Genomic DNA, 24,168 nt, shown 5'->3' with positions numbered 1-24,168 from the left:
TTAAACTACACTGTGGCCCCGGTTCCACAGACAGGCCTTAGGTTAAGCCAGGATTAGGCCTTAGTTCAATCAGGACATTTTAGTAGCTTTTTATAAAAATAAAAAAAATGATTAATGGTGCGCATCTTGACAATGCAAAATGCATTTTAGTCCAGGACTAGCTTAAGCCTCGGCTGTGAAACGGGGGGTGAAAAAAGTATTTTTCAAAGATTATCCGACTATCTTTTACAAGAATGCACTTTCAGAATTTTTACTTAAAATTTGCATGTTTAAAGGCACAATATGTAATTTTCCGCCGCTAGAGGTCGCTTATTCAAAACAAAGGCGTGGCTTGATGTCGCGGGAATGATGTCATCAATAGGCGACGTACGGACACGGCCCGTGTCCTGGTTAAAATTGCTTATTTCTCTGGGAAACATTTGGGATAAGTATACTTACATTATAAGTATACTTTATAGACAACAAAATATATAACACTTTTGTAGTGACATTTGTATATTTTAATCCAAAAATCTTACATACACTGTAAAAAAAAAAATCAGGTCTCCAATTGAAAATTTTCTAGTGACCGATCACATCTAAATTTTTTAGTTGGCCAAATTGAATTTCTTGAATTAAATTGCATCAATTCACAGAAAATTCTATTTGGCCAACTGAAAAATGTAGATGTGATCAGTCACTAGAAAATGTTCAATTGGAGACCTGATTTTTTTTTTACAGTGTATTGTGCCTTTAATCCAATGTGTTTATTGTAATTATTTGTGAAATTTTCTAGCAAGTTCTTTCAATACAATTTCTGTATATGCATGATTATAGGCTACATTAATATATAGTTTTTCCAGACAGAACAGGTTGAGAACCGTCAACTTAATAATCAGGTAAACAGCCATTTGTTATTGGATAATGCTTTCCCAGTTTTGGTGGTTCATATGGAAAATGAATACATAACGCCAGACAAGAGACTCTTTAATTGTCTATAGATCATATGGAAAGTAGCCCAACACCCATCTCTCCAGTATCGAGCCATGTTGAATTATACTGCAAACCTAATTTTTCAATATCCTTTGGGTCAGATCACTTCAGACCATGCTATATGCATCTATAATTTCATGATGTAGATGCCAACCAAGAACCGGGCTTGCGTCTTTGCACTGTTTTGCTGATAAGCACTGCATCGGATCCACATACTACCACATTACTCATACAATATCATACAGAAGTAGTGTGCTAGTATAGTGTGGAAAAGAAAGGACACCCTTTTGAATTCTATGGTTTTACGTATCAGGACATATTAAAAAGATCTGCAGTCCTTTAAATGAGGTAAATACAACCTAAGATGAACAACAACACGTGACATATCACACCGTATCATTATTTATTTAACAAAAACAAAGACAAAATGGATAAGCCATGAGTGACAATAAGTCTCTCGTATCGTTTTGAGGGAATTTTGTTCACTTGAGTTCATTGAGGTTTGTGGGCATCTGTCTATGCACAGCTCTTGCCACAGCATTTCCATGCAACACCTTGATTCTTTTCTTTTTCAGTCGTTCTGTTGTATTTGCTGGTGTGCTTGATCATTGTCCTGTTGCATGACCCAATTTCGGCCAAGCTTTAGCTGCTGGACAGACAGCCTCACATTTGACTCTAGAAAAAAAGCTGCTAAAAGTGGCTCTATAAACACTGAATCATAGGGTGGACTCACTCATGGCTTCTCCATGTTGTCTTTGTTTTTGTTAAATAAATAATGATACGGTGTGAGATGTCATGTGTTGTTGTTCATCTGAGGTTGTATTTACCTCATTTTAAGGCTTGCTAACAGACATTTTTATATGTTGGTATACAGAGGAGTTCATGGTGGACTCAATGACTGCAAGGTGCAAAACAAGCCCGTGATGGACAGTTGGTATGAGGTTTTTGTGCTGATAATTTTTTGAGAATTTATTTTTGTGCCAAACATCTCCCCTTTGGTCTCATCTGTCATTGTTCTAGAAGTCTTGAGGTTTATTCAGAACTTTTCAAACCTAAGCCGTACTGCTGTGTTTGGTTTAGAGACAAGACTCTTTAACCCTTCCAAACTTGTCCAGTCTTTTTCTAAATGCACTGTAATGAACTTTATCATTTAACATGTTAACCGAGGCCTGTAGAGTCTGAGGTGTAGTTCTACCAGAAAGACTCGGGAGGCCAGATGAAGTACGATAAAATAGCAAGTTTATTAGCAGACCAGCAAGTATTATAATTAGAGGTTCTTTGCCGTAGGCCCCGTCCGTAGCTCTCGTCTCGAGGGTAACGGACTCTGCATTTCCTGCCTGGAGATGAAGGGGCGCAGCCGACCCCCTGGGAGGTGTAGACGGGGACCATCCTGGTGGTGGTGGGGAGCATGGAGGTAATGTTGGCGTCAGCATCTGCGAACTCAGACATGTGGAAGTACCGATCTTTTATACTCTAAGAATTAGGACATGATTGGTTAGGTCTGAATGTGATAAGTGACGTAACATTGAATCTTCCTGGCAGAACTTGCGCATTTCTTGGGTGTTTTGCGATTTGTGTCTGATCTTGGGGTGAATTTGCTGGGACGTCCACTCCTGGGAAGATTGGCAACTGTCTTGAATGTTTTCCACTAGTGAATACTCTTCCTCACTGTGGAACGATGGACTTTGAATTGTTTGGAAATGGCCGTATAACCCTTCTCAGATTGATAGCAGCAACAAATGCTGATGTCTTTCCTCCTTCCCTTATGAAAAAGAAGTATACTTCAAGTTCATTTTATGAAGTATACTTAAGTAATGTTTTTAAGTATACTTTTTGTAGTAAGTATACTAATATCAGTGTACTAGTAGTAAACTTGTAAGTACTATTTTAATATTGCTTGGGACTAAATTGGCCCAGATTTGGTATATAAAAGTATACATTTAAGTGTACTATAGCAGTAGTAAACTTTAAGATTTATCATTTGTACTGCATCTGTACTAAGTGAACTTATATACTAGTAGTTTACTATTTTAATACAAGTATTAAATTTTTTTAGTTTATGAAAGTACTCTTTGAAGTAAAACTAACAAGTTCTCAATCAAAAGATTAAACACAATTACAAGCTAAATATAGTTTGAATACTTAAAGGGGTGGTTCCGCGTTTTTTTCTAGGCTTGGTTGTGTTTATGGGGCGCAGTATAACATGTCTTAATACTTTTTTTTTTTTTAAACGCCGTATTTTTCTTATATTTTACCTTTATTCCACACTGTTGTCTCCACTGTCCTTTGAACGGCTCGTTTGCTTCCTGCTTCTAGGAAGCCCACCCCTCCGAAAAACGCAATGGTCTTAGATTGGTTAGATGGCCAAAGTTTGTAGTTCTGCAACAGCTCTCTCTCTTTCCTAATGACTGCGACGTGGCCTTGCCCACTTTGTTGCGTGTTCGCGGGGGCAGTGTTTATGTTAATAGCAAGGGTTTATGATGTCACCAACCCGGGAAGAAACTTGTTGTAGTCCAAACCGGCCGTTTTTGTAGGCAATAAACTGCCATAACTTTAAAAGACAATATCTCTGTTTGCATCAAACTTTCAGCGCTGTAACTTTGCAGATACTGTTTATGTTCAAGCAGCAACATTACACACTAACTAAAGTTTAAAAAGTGAAATCGCATGCAACCACCCCTTTAATTATACTTTTAAGTATCTCGATCAAAATATTGAGTACAAGTACAGACCAAATATACTTAGACCTTTCTGTCAGTATAAGTCAAGTATACTGAAGTGAAATTTTAAGTATATTTCTGATAAGTATATAAAAAGTTTAAAAGAAGTATAGAACACTTGAATAGACTTCTTTTTCGTAAGGGTTGGCATTGTGTTAACACACACCTGAATGCTTCAGACCAGCAAACTGACAACACTTCTGCTTTTATAGAGGCGATCACTTGCTGATGATAAATTCATCATTTGATTAGCAGAGCCCGACTGATACTTACCCTCTTTATTCCTGTGTTAACAGTAAGGGTGGACTTAGTTTGTCACCCGTGGCTTCTCCATTTTGTCTTTGTTTTTGTTAAATAAATATGATATGGTGTAATATGTCATGTGTTATTGTTCATCTGTGGTTGTATTAAATTTTAAGGCTTGCCAAGGACCAGATGATATTTTTTTATGCCCTGATACATAAAACCATTGAATTCAACAGGGTGTCCTATCTTTGTTACAATGCCATAACAATAATCTAGTATCAATTTAGTGACAGCACAACCAAATGGTCAAAATTTCAGTAAGCGATTGAATTACACCTTTTATAAAAATGCTGTACCCAATTAAATGTACTTATATATTTTAAATAATCGGTTATGTATCATTATAGACTATATGTTTTAATATCACTGTTATTGCATGTTTTTAACATATCTGCATGCATTTTGTTATTGTAACATCAGAAAAAAAGCATAGAGATCTTTATTGATTTACAGGAGCACTTACATGTACTAATGCATGCACACGAGGATAAACATCTCGACAGCATCATAAACTGAGAAACACACAAAAGAACGTACGTGCAATAAAAAGGAAAGATGTCCGTTTTATGCACGAAAGGTAAATGAAACATTCCCGTCATAACGCACGCACACAGGGTTAACACAAGTGTGCAAACAGCAGTGTGTGAACTCTCAGCCCTGCTCTTATTCAGTCAGTTCTGCTCATCGCCGCATGAGGCTGCGCGCTGCTGTCAGACGCGCGCGCTGGAGACAGAAGAGACTCTCATCACGCGCGCCGGCGGAGAGGAGCGCAGGCATCGCATCGCATCGCATCGCGTCTGTCCCCAGCGCGCACACCGCGCCGCATTGAGGATCGTATCGTTATAGAGGAGCAGCACGAGATACGCGGAACACAGTGCGTAAAATCCACAGCCGAGGCTTCATTGTGACTGCGCTTCAGGTAAAGCTCCTCTCCATAAACTTATGCTTTTACAGAGACTTATAGCCAATGCATGTGTCCAACTCTCGGATTCTTATGCAGAACATCCATTGAGATGGATGACACGGCTGGAGATGTGCCTGTACGGCTGATAATGTCATGTGTGGAAGGGTTACGCGCAACTTGTTGCCGGTAGTTTGTGTCTGAATCAATGAGCCGTCTTAAATTTAATGCGTCTTTTGTTTCCTGTATTGTCGATATGTGTATTTGCCAGAATGAAAAGTTGAAAAGAGTTGCCTATATTTTCTTTAGCCACCGGCTGAGATGATCATATATTGCTCATTATCAAAATCTGCTGATATAGACCGAGAGGATAGTGATTTATTGGATTGATTTGGCATGTTGTCTGTTTTCCAACATATAGGCTATAGTATATATGTTTTTAATATATGGGGTGAATGCAGTTTATAATTATGAACATCATTTTTAGTAACAAATATAGACACAATGATGAGTAAGCTTGTCCCATCTGGCCTGTATTCACTCTTTAAATATGAAATGCATGAGTTTCTGTGATTCTTTTGCATGGACCGATGCATATTTTAAAGGTTGGTGTGAGAGAGTCCATCATTTAGCATCAGTGAAAATTGAGCAGTGTGTTGTAGAAATATCAATTGAACTTCCCTCTCCGTGTGTTTGAGCGAACGGAGGCTTGGCTCCTCACTGGAGTGATCAACTATTGATCAGAATCTAAATCTGCTCAATTAGACTGCAAGTTATTGATTATTGCTGGGATTTACTGGTTTGGTAGATAATTTAGAGTATTGTCAATAGCATAATGTCTGAAGGGGCTACAGTTCTCAATTGCAATATTAACCAGCACGATGTGCATGTTCTGTCTTTTACAGGCTTGTGTTTTTTCAGCACTGTAACCTGTGTAACGTTATTTAGCAACACTTCAGTGTTTAAACCCGGGGAATGTGATGGTCTCATGTGCGACTACTGTAAAAGGAAGTTGAGTGTGTGTAGAGGACGAGGGAGCAGCATCTCAACTGTTTAGAAACTCTCCAGAATGACATCTTTTTGGAGTGTATTCCCCTTTGATTATCTGAATTAAGCCGTGCTTTGTTTGTTGTTGTAGTTAATTGAGTGTTTAATGAATATCACAATGAGAACATTTTTCTTTTTAGTCAATAATTAACATTAATTAGTCTATGCGTTAGATCCCTAAAGCATATGCATGGATAATGAATGCATGGTTTAATGCATAGAATGGTTAATTATGTTAATTTTGAAAAAAAAGTGATGACTCTTTAGTGTTTGTCCACATCATAAGTGCACCATGTTGTCTTTATTCAGTAGATGTCTGTAATGTGTTCTTGTGAATTGAATGACTTTTTTTAATAAGCAAAAAATGGCACTAGTTGCATATTCAATCTCTGCACCCGTGATTGATTTTCCATGCGTTTGGATTGCTTCAAACCACGTTCCCTACTGCACGTTTGCTTTATCTCGTAGTTTCCAGTAAGAGCAAGGCAGCTTTGACCGCGGGGTACTTATCCACGGCGATATCTCTAAAGGTTTGTCTTCGTGTCTTCTATGTGTGTGGGAAAACTCAGTGCGAGTGAAAGCGTGTTGACAGAGTTTCATCTCTCGTTCATGAACCGGTGGCCGTTTGCCCCTTGTTGTGTGCCGACATGATCTCAGTTTAATCCTCAAGCGCCTCGGCTCTGTTCTCGCTGATTGTTGTCATTTACCCAGCTCCCCGTCGGGCCCCTTGGAGCCTGCATTGGAACTCGATATCCAATCAGTGATTTAGATTATCCAATTAGGCGACTGATGTATGTCCAGAGATGTCTTAAAGCGTTGCACCCTCAGATTATCCGCCGCTAATGAAACCTGAGTTGCGTCAGAGCGTTCCAGCTTGCATGTAATTATGGCATTAATTTTTAATGCAGCCTGCAATTATAAAAAGAGCATTGTGAATTACCGGCTGCTTTCACTCTATGGCTGTATTTATGAGTGTCATTGCATTCCCATGCATTTGCTGAGCGCTATTGACAGTTATGTTGATGTGCGATATAATGCGGTGCATTGCCGGCCGTAATGCGACTGCAGAGGCCTGTCGGCAGAGCTCCTGCCCGCATATTTTTCCACACAAGCACATACATGCTGCGAACTCACATAAACTAATGTGTTATAGATTCGTCTTGATTTATGCCTCGTGACTAGCCGCGTCGCCTTCGGGTCCTCAGACTCGGGGCTCGGACACGCGGCCCTCTTTGATAGATCGTGTGGAAGAAGCGACGTGCCACGGACAACATTGATTACCTTTTACTGAGTCGGAGTATAAACCTTAGCGCAGCGGGACTGCGAGGGTGGGGGAAGTTGATGTATGTTGCCTGAGGGGCGGTAGAGATGACAGATATGGGTTACAAATGAGAGAGGTTTTATGACTCCTGGAAGGAGGACCATCAGGCCCGTTTAATTGATCTGGATCTGGCGGTGGAGTTCGGGGAGCGCCGCTGCACGTTTGCACCTGCTCTAGGTGCCTCTGCGACAGACCTTTGCTTAAATTATCTGCTGTGTTACGGTCCCACACCTGCTCCGAGATCCGGTTTATGCCAAAGGAACGCGGCCCCCCGTGTTTCCGTCCTCGCTGTCTTCCTGACTGTGTGGGCTCTTCACCCAGTCGCCCGCGAAACAACGGCTGCTTTCTCACTGTTGTTGTAAAGCAGAGTGGGCGAAATGAAAGCGGTGGAGTTTCACAGCAGAGCAGAAGAGTTTGCTTACCATTTAACACCGATAACAGTTCGAAATTAAACACTTGATTGAATCTTTATATATCCGAAGGATATAGTCAACATGGCTTTTGCGTCCGGTGTTCAGCCAAACATACAGGATTTCTGTTGTAGGGGACTTTCCGGCTACCTCGACTACCTTGAATGAAAAATAAGCAACGTTTTATGATTCTGAAAAATGACATTGAGATTTTGTTTTGCTTTCAAATAATTACGAGAAACGGCATTGGAATAAACGTGGGATTTTGCAGTAAAAAGATTGAAATCAATACTTTCTTGTAAAATACGTACTTTCTTTTTTTTTTTTTTTTACAGTGTATCAGTATATCCTGCTTCATCTGCATACTGTGTCTCCTTGAAAAATGTAAATTACGTCACCACCCAGCTCCAATCTGCTAATGCAATATAAGGCGTGAAGATGCTACGATTTTTTATAACATTTAAAATAAACATTATTTTGCTATGCAAAATAAGCATTATCACTTGATCTCAGACTTTTAGACCTCACAGTGTGTGTGTGTGTGTGTGTGTGTGTGTGTGTGTGTGTGTGTGTGTGTGTGTGTGTGTACTGTATGTACATACACACACACACACACATATTTATTTTATTTATTTATTTACAACAAATTCATTTTTATTCATGCAACATAATTAACTTTCAAATGTGCTGTTATGAATTTACATGCACAATGTCTGGCTACACTCTAAAAAATGCTTGGTTAAAAATAACCCAAGTTGGGTTGAAAAGGACTAACTCAGCAATTGTGTTGTTTTAACCCAGCGATTGGGTTGTTTTAAGCAAACATTTAACCCAACCGCTGGGTTAAAACAACCCAATTGCTGGGTTAGTCCATTTTCAACCCAAATTGGGTTATTTTTATCCAAGTATTTTTTAGAGTGTACATTTGGTCTACACCACTATATAAAAAACACACACACAATAAATGGACGTTCAATTGAAACTAGCTCTTATTCAATATCTGTTGCTTTTATGCCCCTATTTTTTCCCCCGTCTGAACGAGAGCAACATCAGAAGTGTGTACGGTATTTTGTGCACTTCTTTGATTATTTCTGTAATGTGGCGTAATTCAGAGTGAAACAAGATATTTAATGAGAAATCCATGTCTGGATTTGATTTTACACATTGGGATTTGATTGTATTTGGATCGTGAAAAGCGTGAGTTTCATATTAGAAGGTTACGAGACCTGAATGATACATTTTCTATTTGATTATTTGTTAACATCATCCGATAACACGGTGTGGCCGCGGTGACATCAGCACACAAGGAAAGTAGCTTTAGATGCAGAGCAACTTATGATGTTTTGCACGCATATCAGATTAACACAGGAATTTCTGTTATCCACAAGGCTCTATACCTTTGAAATAAAGAACGTGTTATTAGAATGAACACAGGTTTACCTTGTACTGATTTTGCCTCTTTCATTGTTCTCTGGCTGAGAATAATCATGAAGCATGCAAACAGCAGTGGAAAAAAATGAAACGCTGTGTGTTTTTTTCAGGTGACAGTGATTACATGCAGGTCAAGTGGCTTTTTCAAGTGCGTTTTTTGGAGCACCACAACAATAATTCAATAATTACTGTCATTACTCTGTCAGGCTGTATTACTGTTATTCAAAGCGGTGTACCCTTGAGATTGAGTCTTTATTTGAATATGGACCAAATAAAATTATTCTGGCATGAGCCCCAAAAGCATTGTGCATGCTTAATTATTCATGTATAGCATGTAGCGGAAGAAGCGCATGGTGAAATCCTTTAAAGGGGTCATAGAATGGTACATGCACTTTTACAAGTTGATTATACGGAAATGTGTGTTGGCAGTGCCTGTACACAACCATCCTATAATGATAAAAATACATCCAGTGGTTTTTTTTTATCTCCTTATATATTTTCCCCTGTCTCAAATCGAGCCGTCTGACCGTGTGACGTTACACGGTGTACGCCCCTCCTAAGATTTGTGATTGACAGCAGCGTTTCAACACAGACCCGCCCTGAGCGAGCGCTCATCAGTCCGCCATTGTTGATACGCTGGAGCAGAATGGCGTCTAAGCGATTGTGGTGTTCTGTTCTTGGGTGTAATAACGAACACAGCAGTCATTTTGATGTTCCTAAATCCGAACCGCTGAAGACCCAGTGGCTGCTGAGTTTTGTTTTAGAAGGGAATATTCCCCCCGATCAACGTCAATGTTTGCGCGAATCATTTCTCAGCAGACTGCTTTATAAACGAGCGTCAGTATAAAGCAGGTTTTGCTAATAAGCTGCTCTTGAAAAAAGGATTGTGTTCCTGCTGCACCTCAGGAAGATGTGAGTGTAACGTTTTATTAACCTTTATATTAATCTTTGCAAATCGCTTGCACGCTTCACGATGAATGAGGCTAAAGTTTACAGGGTAAGTTACATGACGGCATGCTTTCTGTGTATGACGTTCTCAATATAATTCATAATCCCACGTTTATAATGAACAACGCGTTATGTTTGTTATTACAAACTGTGTACTCGGGTGATAAAGTTAACGTGGTAACACTACACTAAGCTTAATTTTGTACATGGTTTATAACGGTGTCTGTTACTGATTAAGAAGTAATGTAAAAAAAAAAATCTTATAACATAACATCAATCTGTCAATGAACTAACACATCAGTAAACACATAGCAACTACACTACTAGATCAAAGTGACATGACGTTAACCAACCATTCAGAAATGTCCTGTTCGAACTTCGATGGGTTCGTCATCTGTTCCTGGTCCGACTCCGGTTCAAAATGATAAGGTTGCTTAGATGTGTCTTCAGAGACTCCCGTTGCCATTATTTCTCGAAAATATACCCTCAAATGTTGTCAAGGCAACACTCCACGTGTGTTGTGGTGTTGTGCCGGGTCGAACCGAACGCCCCACAGAGCAGAGGGGGCGGGGTGAGCAAAGCTCATTATCATTTAAAGTCATATACACTGAAATGACTTGCTGAAAACTGAGCTGGTTTTGACCAGGTAAAATGAGTGTTTTCTTACAATACTAATGAGAATTTTTAATTAAAGTATATTACAAACTTTTCATTTAGACACTAAAGAATCATATTAACTTGTACAAAAATGTCATTCTATGACCCCTTTAAGAGCTCTGTGAGACGTACTGCTTTTAGCTTGTGATGTAGGAAATGTTGAGCTTATAGCACTCGTAGTTCTGATTTACTTGAACAAAAACACTGTTTACAGCTGGACACTACACACGTTTCCTCTGAGCGGATATCTGTGTGATTGTGAAAAAAGCAGGGGCCTGATGTATAAACGTTGCGTACGCTCAAAATGGGCATAGAAATGCAATTTTACACGCACATATGAAGATAACAGAATGATTTGAACCTCGTTTTACATCTGATACAAACGTTTAGATGAAATATGCCACTCACAATAATGGAGGTAAGCACTGAAATTTCATGAAATCATTATCCAGAAATGACAACGTTTTTTATGATGAGATATAAAGTCAGAATTATGAGTTATAAAGTGAGAATTGTGTGATATAAAGTCAGAATTACGAGTTATAAAGTCAGGATTATGAGATTTAAAGTCAGAATTGTAGGATATAAAGTCAGAATTACGAGTTATAAAGTCAGAATTATGTGATATAAAGTTAGAATTGTGTGATATAAAGTCAGAATTATGTGATGTAAAGTCAGAATTGTGTGATATAAAGTCAGAATTATGTGATGTAAAGTCAGAATTGTGTGATATAAAGTCAGAATTATGTGATATAAAGTCAGAATTATGTGATATAAAGTCATGATTGTGTGATATAAAGTCAGGATTGTGTGATATAAAGTCAGAATTGTGTGATATAAAGTCAGAATTATGTGATATAAAGTCAGAATTATGTGATGTAAAGTCAGGATTGCGTGATATAAAGTCAGAATTGTGTGATATAAAGTCAGGATTGTGTGATATAAAGTCAGAATTATGTGATATAAAGTCAGAATTGTGTGATATAAAGTCAGGATTGTGTGATATAAAGTCAGGATTGTGTGATATAAAGTCAGGGTCAGGATTGTGTGATATAAAGTCACAATTATGTGATATAAAGTCAGAATTGTGTGATATAAAGTCAGAATTATGTGATATAAAGTCAGAATTGTGTGATATAAAGTCAGAATTATGTGATATAAAGTCAGAATTGTGTTATATAAAGTCAGAATTATGTGATATAAAGTCAGGATTGTGTGATATAAAGTCAGGATTATGTGATATAAATGAGATTTGTGTGATATAAAGTCAGAATTATGTGATATAAAGTCAGAATTGTGTGATATAAAGTCAGAATTATGTGATATAATGTCAGGATTGTGTGATATAAAGTCAGGATTGTGTGATATAAAGTCAGAATTATGTGATATAAAGTCAGAATTATGTGATATAAAGTGATAATTGTGTGATATAAAGTCAGAATTATGTGATGTAAAGTCAGGATTGTGTGATATAAAGTCAGGATTGTGTGATATAAAGTCAGAATTGTGTGATATAAAGTCAGGATTGTGTGACATAAAGTCAGAATTGTGTGATATAAAGTCAGGATTGTGTGATATAAAGTCAGAATTATGTGATATAAAGTCAGAATTGTGTGATATAAAGTCAGGATTGTGTGATATAAAGTCAGGATTGTGTGATATAAAGTCAGGATTGTGTGATATAAAGTCAGAATTATGTGATATAAAGTCAGAATTGTGTGATATAAAGTCAGGATTGTGTGATATAAAGTCAGAATTATGTGATATAAAGTCAGAATTGTGTGATATAAAGTCAGGATTGTGTGATATAAAGTCAGGATTGTGTGATATAAAGTCAGGATTGTGTGATATAAAGTCAGGATTGTGTGATATAAAGTCAGGATTGTGTGATATAAAGTCAGGATTGTGTGATATAAAGTCAGGATTGTGTGATATAAAGTCAGGATTGTGTGATATAAAGTCAGAATTATGTGATATAAAGTCAGAATTGTGTGATATAAAGTCAGGATTGTGTGATATAAAGTCAGAATTATGTGATATAAAGTCAGAATTGTGTGATATAAAGTCAGGATTGTGTGATATAAAGTCAGGATTGTGTGATATAAAGTCAGGATTGTGTGATATAAAGTCAGGATTGTGTGATATAAAGTCAGGATTGTGTGATATAAAGTCAGGATTGTGTGATATAAAGTCAGGGTCAGGATTGTGTGATATAAAGTCACAATTATGTGATATAAAGTCAGAATTTTGTGATATAAAGTCAGAATTATGTGATATAAAGTCAGGATTGTGTGATATAAAGTCAGGATTGTGTGATATAAAGTCAGGATTATGTGATATAAATGAGATTTGTGTGATATAAAGTCAGAATTGTGTGATATAAAGTCAGAATTATGTGATATAATGTCAGGATTGTGTGATATAAAGTCAGGATTGTGTGATATAAAGTCAGAATTATGTGATATAAAGTCAGAATTATGTGATATAAAGTGAGAATTGTGTGATATAAAGTCAGAATTGTGTGATATAAAGTCACAATTATGTGATATAAAGTCAGAATTGTGTGATATAAAGTCAGGATTGTGTGATATAAAGTCAGGGTCAGGATTGTGTGATATAAAGTCACAATTATGTGATATAAAGTCAGAATTGTGTGATATAAAGTCAGGATTATGTGATATAAAGTCAGAATTGTGTGATATAAAGTCAGAATTGTGTGATATAAAGTCAGGATTATGTGATATAAAGTCAGAATTGTGTGATATAAAGTCAGGATTGTGTGATATAAAGTCAGGATTATGTGATATAAAGTCAGAATTGTGTGATATAAAGTCAGAATTATGTGATATAAAGTGAGAATTGTGTGATATAAAGTCAGAATTATGTGATGTAAAGTCAGGATTGTGTGATATAAAGTCAGGATTGTGTGATATAAAGTCAGAATTGTGTGATATAAAGTCACAATTATGTGATATAAAGTCAGGATTGTGTGATATAAAGTCAGAATTATGTGATATAAAGTCAGGATTGTGTGATATAAAGTCAGGATTATGTGATATAAAGTCAGAATTGTGTGATATAAAGTCAGGATTATGTGATATAAAGTCAGAATTGTGTGATATAAAGTCAGGATTTTGTGATAATCTGTCGGATCAGTAAAAACACATATGACAAGGTGTAAACATGCTAAAATGTAGAATTCATAAATTACATTGTGCTCTCTACACTCTAAAAAAAAAAAAGGTTCTATATTGCACCAAAAATGGTTCTTGGCTCGTAATCATAGGGGAACCTTTTTTAGTGCTATATAGCACCAATTTTGGTGCTTCAGTGGTTCTTCAGCGGTTCTTCAGAGGTTCTTCAGAGGTTCTTCAGCGGTTTCAGCGGTTCTTCAGAGGTTCTTCAGAGGTTCTTCAGAGGTTCTTCACCGGTTCTTTGACTAAGGTGCTATATAGCACCTCTGAAGAACCGCTGAAGAACCACTGAAGCACCAAAATTGGTGCTATATAGCACTAAAAAAGGTTCCCCTATGATTACGAGCCTTTTTTTTTAGAGTGTATGTGTTGCAGACAGCTGCAAATGAGTTGTTGCTGATATTATATTTGATGATAAATGTTGCATGACACATTGACATAAAAAAAGACAAACAGCCGCATTTTCCTGAATTTTGGATCCCACCGCACATGATCGATCATCATAAAGAGACGTGGAAGTGAAATCTGTCGGTTTTGACTGCCATGAAAATAAACAAATGTGAAATTGTCTCCCTCTTCACAATTTCAGGTTTTCTTTTTTCCCTCAATGCTGGTCATCCAGTAGGATGTTTCCATGGTAATTTATCTTGGCTGGATGAGTTGGCATTTGTCAGAGGAGACGGCAGTAAATACATGTTCGAATGTCTCGCACCGGCTTCTTTTATGACTTGCATCAGACATGGATGTGTTTTTCTGGAGAAAGAGAGCGGCTCTGCTTTGATGCTCTGTCAATGGTCTGTCCGTCACCCGCAGTGCTTCCTGGCAGACGCACAAACAATATATATATATATATATATAAATAAGTACATTAAAGATAATTATTTCCATGTCATTGAGTGGAAAGCAGTAGATTTTCAATAGTAATTAGCCAGCGCTAAACAGGCCGTCTGCGAACGCTTCAGAGTTCCCCGAGGACATTTTTGTTGCTCAAAGGTTGCTCTTTCATTGCTCTGGAGAGTTTATAAGCATAGACGTTTCTCTGTAGAAGAATAGATGCAGATATAGTAAGAGTATGGAGGATAGCACAGATGTTGAGTTCGTATTGAGACTTTTATGGAAACACAGTTTGAAACGCTGAGACGTTTTCTGAAACTTTAGAGGAGACGCATGTGAGATTTCTGGGCTCTTTTTCCCAGACAGTCCTCTGAGAAGCACAAAACGCTCTTCATCTAATCTCAGCGCTGTCTAAGAAACACGTCGAGTCAAATTTATTTCTATAGTGCACATTGTTTCAAAGCAACAGATAATGTTATAATATCTTCATATTTTCATGCCATTCATCACATTTAGCAGACTAGAGCTGGACGACAATGCAGTTTTGTGATGATATGTAATTATTTGGGAAATTGACTAGTTATTTCGTATTAAATCATGCACCAAATTGTTTTCAGTGTATATTCAACTTTATATAAAGTGCTTAGTTTGAAGAGCTGGGTGATAATATAGTTTACATTTTGATACAAGCAAGCAGTTGAGATTTGCTATATAGTGTATATCTGTATGTGGATAACGTTGGGTATACTATATATGCAACATTAAGTTACACTTTATTTTAAGGTGTCATTGTTGTTGTAGTGTAATTACTGTATATATTTATGTACTGAGTAATATTAACTTGTGCTGACTATAGGGTTAGGGTGGGATGCGGATCTGATGCGCTGTCACGCGCATCTCATTTTCTCACCTCTTTAAGTTCATTTAAGACGTTATTTAACTAATTTAAGACCGCTCATAAGAGAATACTCGACAAAACGGCTTTTTGGCATAATTCTGTGTGTTATTTTTCATTCATGCGCATTCTGGATTCATTCTGGATTCAGAACTGGATTCTGCGCGCTGATTCTGACAGCGCATTTTCTTTTGTCTTATTGCGCTTGAATGGTTTAAAAGCATTTGCATGAATAAGAGCATGATCATATAATGTAACGCTAGCCAAAGGATGATAGAAAAACGGATGCTAGTTAGTTGCGTTAAATATTTTTAACATGTTAAACTGAAAAAAAAAACATTGCGTTAATGTGCTAATTTTGACAACACTAGTATATATATATATACATACACACTATATTGCCAAAAGTTTTGGGACGTCTGCCTTTACATGCACATGAACTTTAATGACATCCCATTCTTAATCCATAGTGTGTTTATGGAGATTCTTCTAGAAGCGCATTTGTGAGGTCAGGCACTGATGTTGGACGAGAAGGCCTGGTTCTCAGTCTCCGCTCTAATTCATCCCAAAGCTGTTCTAACGGGTTGAGGTCAGGACTCTGTGCAGGCCAGTCAAGTTCCTCCACACCAAACTCGCTCATCCATGTCTTTATGGAGCGACACTTTGTGCACTGGTCAGTCATGTTGGGACAGGAAGGGGCCGTCCCCAAACTGTTCCCGCAAAGTTGGGAGCATGAAATTGTCCAAAATGTCTTGGTGAAGCATTAAGAGTTCCTTTCACTGGAACTAAGGGGCCAAGCCCAGCCCCTGAAAAACAACCCCACACCATAATCCCCCCTCCACCAAACTTTACTCTTGGCACAATGCAGTCAGGCAAGTCCCGTTCTCCTGGCAACCGCCAAACCCAGACTCGTCCATGGGATTGTCAGATAGAGAAGCATGATTGGTCACTCTAGAGAACACGTCTCACTGCTCTGGAGTCCAGTGGCGGCGCACTTTACCCCACGGCATCCCATGCTTTGCATTGCACTTAGTGATGTAAGGCTTGGATGAGCTGCTCGGCCATGGAAACCCATTGCATGAAGCTCTACACACTGTTCTTGAGCTCATCTGAAGGCCACAGGAGTTTGGAGGTCTGTAGCTATTGACTTCTGCGCACTGTGACCCTCAGCATGCGCTGACCGCACTCTGTGATTTCACTTCGTGGCTGAGTTGCTGTTGTTCCCAATTGCTTCCACTTTGTTATAACACCACTAACAGTTGAGTGTGGGATATTTAGTAGTGAGGAAATTTCCCGAATGGACTTATTGCACAGGTGGCAACCGATCCCGGTACCACGCTTGAGTTCACTGAGAGTTTTAAAATGCTTCATTATTATATAAGTTTCCATTCCTCTGTGTTGACTTCAGGGCTGGAGCGGGTCATGTGTAGCTACAGGCTTTTTTCTGATATCCTCATTCTGGATGTGTTCGGATTCAGCATTCCCTGGCTAGTAATGTTCGGAGGCCTCCCGCCTGTTCCCTAGCCTAGGGCTGGATGGTCAGTAACTCTACGAAATGATCAAGATTCAGCCTGAACTTCTCCTTTGGCCGCCCAAACTGCAACCCAGGCAGACACACAGAGGCATAACCCACTGATAGGATGAACTCCCCATCGTCACTTCGCTAGTAAGCCCTCAATTCCAAACATCTCCCTGAAAATGATTCATCTTGTTGAGTTATTGCCCGTTGTTCACCTCTATCTTTGGAGAGCGTGGCAGTATTACCGGAGCCATTCATATTTGATTATGGCTATTGCGGACGGCCCCAGCACAGCTTGTGGAATTCCAATCTCTGGGAATGTGTGTTGACTTTATGAGCGAGCGGCCGTTTGGTCAAGCCGGCGACCCTACATCACGATTCTGACACGAGCCCTGCCATCTGAGGCAGGCTTTGATCAGGTCCGCTGGTGCACCTTTCTGGTCCCGATCATACGATCCCAGGACAAGGGCTCTTCAGATCAAATCATACACTGAATACTGTCTCAGTTTGGCTCCGGTGATGGTGTGTGAAATAATGACAGTATTACTCATGATACAAGTCAGCCTTTCAGATTTCATCTGTTTTTTGTGCTCCCAAAAGCTAGACCTGAATTATAGAGAGAGAGAGAGAGACTTGAACTGATTAAAAATGATGGCTATAAAGAAAATAGTTAAAAACGCGAACATTAAAACATCCCTAAAATGTAAAGCATTAGTTTTTTTAAAAGTTGTATATTTTTTTAGTTTTTCTTGTAAAAAAAAAAAAAAACCTGTGGTAACTAGGTAAATAGTGGATAAATAATTATTATGAATATCCAATATTAGTTTATGTTTTAACTGTATTATACAGTTACTGCCATAATTACTGTATAGTTTTGAAGTCAAAGTACTTCCTATTTATTCTCTTAATACAACATGTATTACGAAACATTATTTTATTTATTTTACTAATGTTATTTTATTTTTTATTTGATTTTATCATAGAATATTCAAATTATTTAACTTGCATTATATGACAGTTAAGCATTTTTTCATCAGAAATTATCATAATTTAATTTTATTAATTTTTTTTATATTTCATTAATTATTATTTCATTATAATTAATCATTTAACTTTCATTATATGACAGCTAAGCACTTTTTTTCATCCAGACATTATCATATTTTATTTTATTTTATTTATTTATTTTTTAAATTGTTTTATTATCATATAATATTTTAATAATTTAACTTTCATTATATGACAGTTAAGCAAAGTTTCACCCAGAAATTATCATCAATAAATAAAAATAAATAAATAAAAAAACTAAAAGATTGAAATATAAAAAATCCTTCTCTTGAATGTAATACAGTAATAACTAAATTGTATTTTCAGGACACAAAGTTTGTATGTATGTATGTATGTATGTATGTATGTATGTATGTATGTATGTATGTATTTATTTATTTATTTATTTATTTATTTATTATTTTGTATGTAAAGTCTTATTGTGAACATTATTGCAAAGCTTGTCTTCTTGATCTTTCATGTATCTGCCCTGTCATATATATATATTTTTTTTCTTTTTGAATATACATTGTTTATGTGACATTACAGAAGTAGAGTTATGTTTATTTAGCATGTCGTTTTGATCAGTCTCTCCATGACATTCGTCCACGCAGCCCACGCCACTTCATCCATACCATTTTACTGCGGCAAACGTATCTTGTGACATTATTGCAGATATATTGAGATTTCCCATGCTGTGTTGAGCGCTGGCTTGAGGACGGCAGTGTTTCAGTGACAGTGTGCAGTTTATCTCTGACAGTGTGTGTGTGTGTGTGTGTGTGTGTGTGTGTGTGTGTGATAGACTGAACCAGAATGATGGTGGCATGAAGGAAAGAAAGAGAAAAGAGAGCTTGCCTGCTGTCAGGCTGCATGACTCCAGCGGCTGACGCTCTACAGCTCAGGTGTGTGTGAAACAGGAAGTTAAAAGCTCGACTAAATCACACAAACTGCTCTGCAACGAGAGATAGTGCTGCTGGGAAAGATGATCCACCAATGAGATCTCTTTGATTGGTCGATTGTTTCTAGTAGACATTCATCTGATGAGACAGAAAGCACAGGGAGATTTCTCCTGCCTGTCTGTATCAATCATGCATCGAAATTCAGAAACAGACATTTTGGTTTTGGCCGAAAAAGTTTTGGAGGGTCTAAAAAAAAAGCCTCAATAAAAGTTTGGTTTAACTTGAAGAAATTATGAGAGAAATTTGTTACTATTATGTAATAGCATGTACTTCTCAAACAACAACAACAACAACAATAATACTAATAGTAATAATAATAGTAGTAATACACAAAAAAATGCTGGGTTAAAAATAACCCAAGTTAGGTTGAAAATGGACTAACCCAGCAATTGGGTTGTTTTAACCCAGCGGTTGGGTTAAATGTTTGCTTAAAACAACCCAATTGCTGGGTTAGTCCATTTTCAACCCAACTTGGGTTATTTTTAACCCAGCATTTTTTAGAGTGTAATAGTAGTGTAATAAAAATAATAATAATAACAACAAAAACAATAATAGTAATCATATGCTAATTATCTAATATTATAATAATCTTTTTTTTTTACAAGCACATTATACAAGCACAGCTGTACACAATCTTATTTGACAAAAATAAAAATACAATCTTTTGTTGTAAATTTGATTATATTTTTAATAGATTTTAAAGTTTTATGAATTAATTTCATTAGATGCCATTTTTGATGATACATTCATTTGATTTAATGTCTTGTGTTTTTTGTAAAAAGTAATTAAAAAGTAAAATTTTTGCATAATTATACTTATTTTTAAATATGTTGGGGGAAAATGATTTTGGTTTTTGGACAAGTGCATCCTGAATTTGTATTATTATTATTATTATTATTATTATTATTATTATTATTATTATTATTATTATTATTATTATTATTATTATTATTATTATTAATAAAACAAATTATTCATGTTTTAATTTATGTTATAAAAGTTAATTGTACAGTATCTTATTTGACAAAAATAAAAATACAATATTTTGTTGAAAATTTGATTAAATCTTTAATAGATATCTTTAATAGATATTTAAATTGTTAATGTTTTATGAATTAATTTCTCTAGACATAATTTTTGATGATAAATTAATTTGATTTAATGGCTTGTGCTTTTTTTAAATTTTCATTTAAGATTAATTTATTTAAATTCCAGAAATAAATTTAAAAGTCTAATATTTTTTACAATTATCCACCTTTTTCTGAATGCGGAAGAATGATTTGTTCGCGATCAAACCGAACATCAATGGACCAGAGACGGAGCGATTGCTAACAAAGTTATATATTGTAACTACTGAGTTGTGAGAGCGCTGTCAGCGCGAGTTTATTTTGTTTGTATCTGTATACACTGTTCTGAATAAACACGAGTCAAGTCAAGTCAACTTTATTTATATAGCGCTTTTAACAATACAGATTGTTTCAAAGCAGCTTTACAGCGTTAAACAGGAAAATAATGCAACAGAATTGTATTCAGCTGTATAGCCATTCCGGAGAAAACGCTGATGTCATCAGTTCATTTCAATTATCATACAGTGACAGTGTGGGCTTTAGATCAGTAATTAGATCAGTAATTTAATTTATATGGTTAATTTAGTTTAATAATTATATTTATTTGGATATTTAGTTGAAAAAATTGAGAAAAATTTTGTGAAATTTAGTGTCCCAGTCACGCCGAGTACGCCTTCCTCATTATTGAATTCCAACTTTGTAACACATGTAATGTACCGTTACAGCTGTCGAGATGAACGAGTTACGAGTAAGTGTTGATTATAGCATTATTTTTAGATATTTTCCTATCATATGAAAAGCGTCAGTGACGTGCATTGAGTACACAGCGCAAACAAATACAACAGCAGTAATCGAATGTAATCCAGTTTATTGTGGGAATAGCTGGCTAGCCTAGCCCTGATATGCTCACGCTTACCCCCTTCTGCTTAATCTCGCACCGCGTTTGGTGCATCCGTTGTGGGCCAGGTGCAGTACTGGGGGTCGGGGATGTTGAAGGCCGAGGGGTTGAAGACCGAGGGGCCGAGCTTCAGCGTGCGTGAAGTTTATCTCTAAAGATGTGACTCTGCTGATGTTGAGCAGAAACTCACGACTGTATACACATTGTAGAACAGATAGACGCGACGAGGACGTACAAAAATACTGACTCACAAGATTGAAAACACCGTTCTGTCGGGAGAGAGAGAAGCCGCAGCACGAATAATAAAGTTCTGTGTGAACTTGAATAATTAGCTACACATCAGAAATCACAGATCAGAAGGAACTAAAAAAAGACTTCTGTCTTCTTTTGTACATCCAAACACTGAGAAACTGCCAGCATTCACTCGTTCACAAGCCATGATCTCTCGAGGACAAACAAATATGGCGCTCGCATGGGCGTGCCAGATTCTCTGGGCGGAGGAACGGGAGGTAACCGTTCCTGTTATGACGTCATAGCAGGAAAATTCAAGATCAGCTCGTCTGGGCTGTCATTTTCTCAAAGGCAGAGAAAGACAGCCAGAACTCGGTTTACACCGATCAAAATTTCTAGCCACTTGGGGACAATATTCAGGCTAGGGGAACCCATATTAATGTTGAAAAACCTCATAAAATGAAAATTTCATGCCATGGGACTTTTGAGCCATGCTCATTTTTCTCTTGCCAGTCTAGCATAAAGTGCAAGGCATACGTATACGGACATTCTCCTCAGATTCGCTGGTGCTCAAAACACGTACTTTCCAAGAATATCTTCAGTTTATTGCTGTTATGTAGCAGTCAACAACGGCACAGCTGAACCATGCACATATTTTTATTTTTAGTAACGTTCAAAAAATTTCTGTTTAATTAATTCAGACGCTATTTTTACCCCTTTTTGATATTGTGTTCCTATGGAGACCAGAACATGAGAGCATGTAAACGGAAGTTGAAATTCCTCATGGCGGCGCTCATCGTTTACTCAGGAAAAACGTGGATACAAAAAAAAAAAAAAATTTTTGGTTTTCGGCTAAGTGCATCCTAAAAGATCAGTTTTGGTCCAGAATTGTTTTTTGCATCATTATTCTGTATGACCTTATATCACATTTAATCCGCATGACATCAGCCTCTCTAGGATCTAATGACATTGTAAAACCCGTTTCGGTGGTCCACTAATCTAAAGACTCGTGAGCAATATCATATTCCTCAGAGAGTCTCTCGTCTCTTTGTTAACATGATAAGTACAGTCACGAGAGCCCTGACTCTAGATCAGCACACACTAGCCTTGAAACCAGTAATGATATACATTCATATAGAAACACACTATCAGACTGATAAATGCACCGCATATAAACGCGTTTCCTTTTTGAGGTCTGCACTTTTGTAAAAATGTAAATGAGTGACAGCACAAAAGCTGTATATACATGGAATTATGTCCATGCGGCATGTATAGAGCGATTTATGAGTGCATATGGATGCATGCCTTACAATAGCACATGCAAATGAATGTTTCAGTCTGTTATTATGTGCTTTGTGTTGTATCAGATTATGCCACATGTATAAATAAGTCGCTGACAATAACATGAATATATTGTTATAGTGTGGGAGATGCTCGATGGGGTTTAAGTATGAATGTTTATGTAAACACATTTGTAAATATGGCAGCTGTTTCAGCACGTTTGCCTCGACAGTTGAACATCCAGATTTTAATCATCTCTGGATTTGTGTCTGGCTGTGTCCTGAAGTGCATGTGCTCGCTGTGGGACGGGTCTGGTTTGTGTGCGGATCTGTCTATGTAATGCTACGTTCACACTGCACATACACACTTTCTATGCTGAAATATATATATATTTTTAATTACTTTTTTTGGTTTTGGTGCATATATATATTATGGCTGTCAAACGATTAATCAGATCCAAAATAAGCTTGTGTTTACATAATATATGTGTAATATACATGCATGTATATATTTAAGGAAAAAAAGTGTTATATTTATACATAATTTAAATATATATATATACAGTATATATACATGACAATATTGTGTAAAAATATATACATGTATGTGTGGGTATTTATATATTCATAATGATTATACACAGACTCTAAAAAATGATGGGTTAAAAAGAACCCAAGTTGGGTTGAAAATGGAATAACCGAGCAATTGGATTGTTTTAACCCAGCGTTTGGGTTAAATGTTTGCTTAAAACAACCCAAACGCTGGGTTAAAACAACACAATCGATGGGTTAAAACAACCCAATTGTTGGGTTAGTCCATTTTAAACCCAACTTGGGTTATTTTTAATCCAACATTTTTTAGAGTGCAGTAAAACAATCGTTTGACAGCCTAATTCTGCCATATACATATAAAGTGTCACAATTCACCAGCGAGAGTGCCCCTGATCACCACCAGAGGGCACTCCATCCTAGACTGTCATTCCATCAAAGACTATATTACCCATAATCCTTTGCCTGGACTCATCATCTCTCATTGTTTACACCTGTGTCTCATTTACCACATTACCTGTGCCTATATCTAGCGTGTTCATCCTGTCATTCACTGCGAGGTTTTGTATGTGTTACACTACATCTCTGAGCATTTATCCCTGGTTTTTTACTCGTGTATCTTCGTATCTGGACTCTCTGCCTGTTTTTGGACTACCCTTTTGCCTGTCACTCCTGCCTTGTTGGTGTGTTTGTTAGTTTGTTAGTTTGGACTGCCTGCCTGTTTATTGACCCATTGCCTGTACATTGGATTACGTGTCTGGATTGTCCCTCTAATAAAGATGCGTTTGGATCTCCAACCCAAAGTCTCGGAGCAATTCCGTAACACACACACACAGAGAGAGAGAGAGAGAGAGAGAGAGAGAGAGAGAGAGAGAGAGAGAGAGAGAGAAAGAAAGAGATACCTATATCTTGTATATCTGCACCAAAACAAAACAAAAAATATTTTTTACAAATTGAATTAATTACACAATGTGGCAAATAA

General features: G+C 37.1%; 1 protein-coding gene across 1 annotated transcript in view; it reads left to right on the top strand.

Annotated features, from left to right (window-relative positions):
* Positions 1-4,757: 4,757 nt before the first annotated feature.
* Positions 4,758-24,168, top strand: part of cdh22 (cadherin 22) — a 325,753-nt gene continuing 306,342 nt past the window's right edge. The window contains exon 1 of the mRNA XM_079840198.1: positions 4,758-4,917. The gene's annotated coding sequence lies outside the window, so the exon portion shown is untranslated. The remainder of the gene's footprint in view (positions 4,918-24,168) is intronic.

Source organism: Gobio gobio (assembly GCF_949357685.1).
Source record: "Gobio gobio genome assembly, chromosome: 17".
Taxonomy (NCBI): Eukaryota; Metazoa; Chordata; class Actinopteri; order Cypriniformes; family Gobionidae; genus Gobio; species Gobio gobio.
This window is presented reverse-complemented; position numbering and strand designations above follow the sequence as displayed.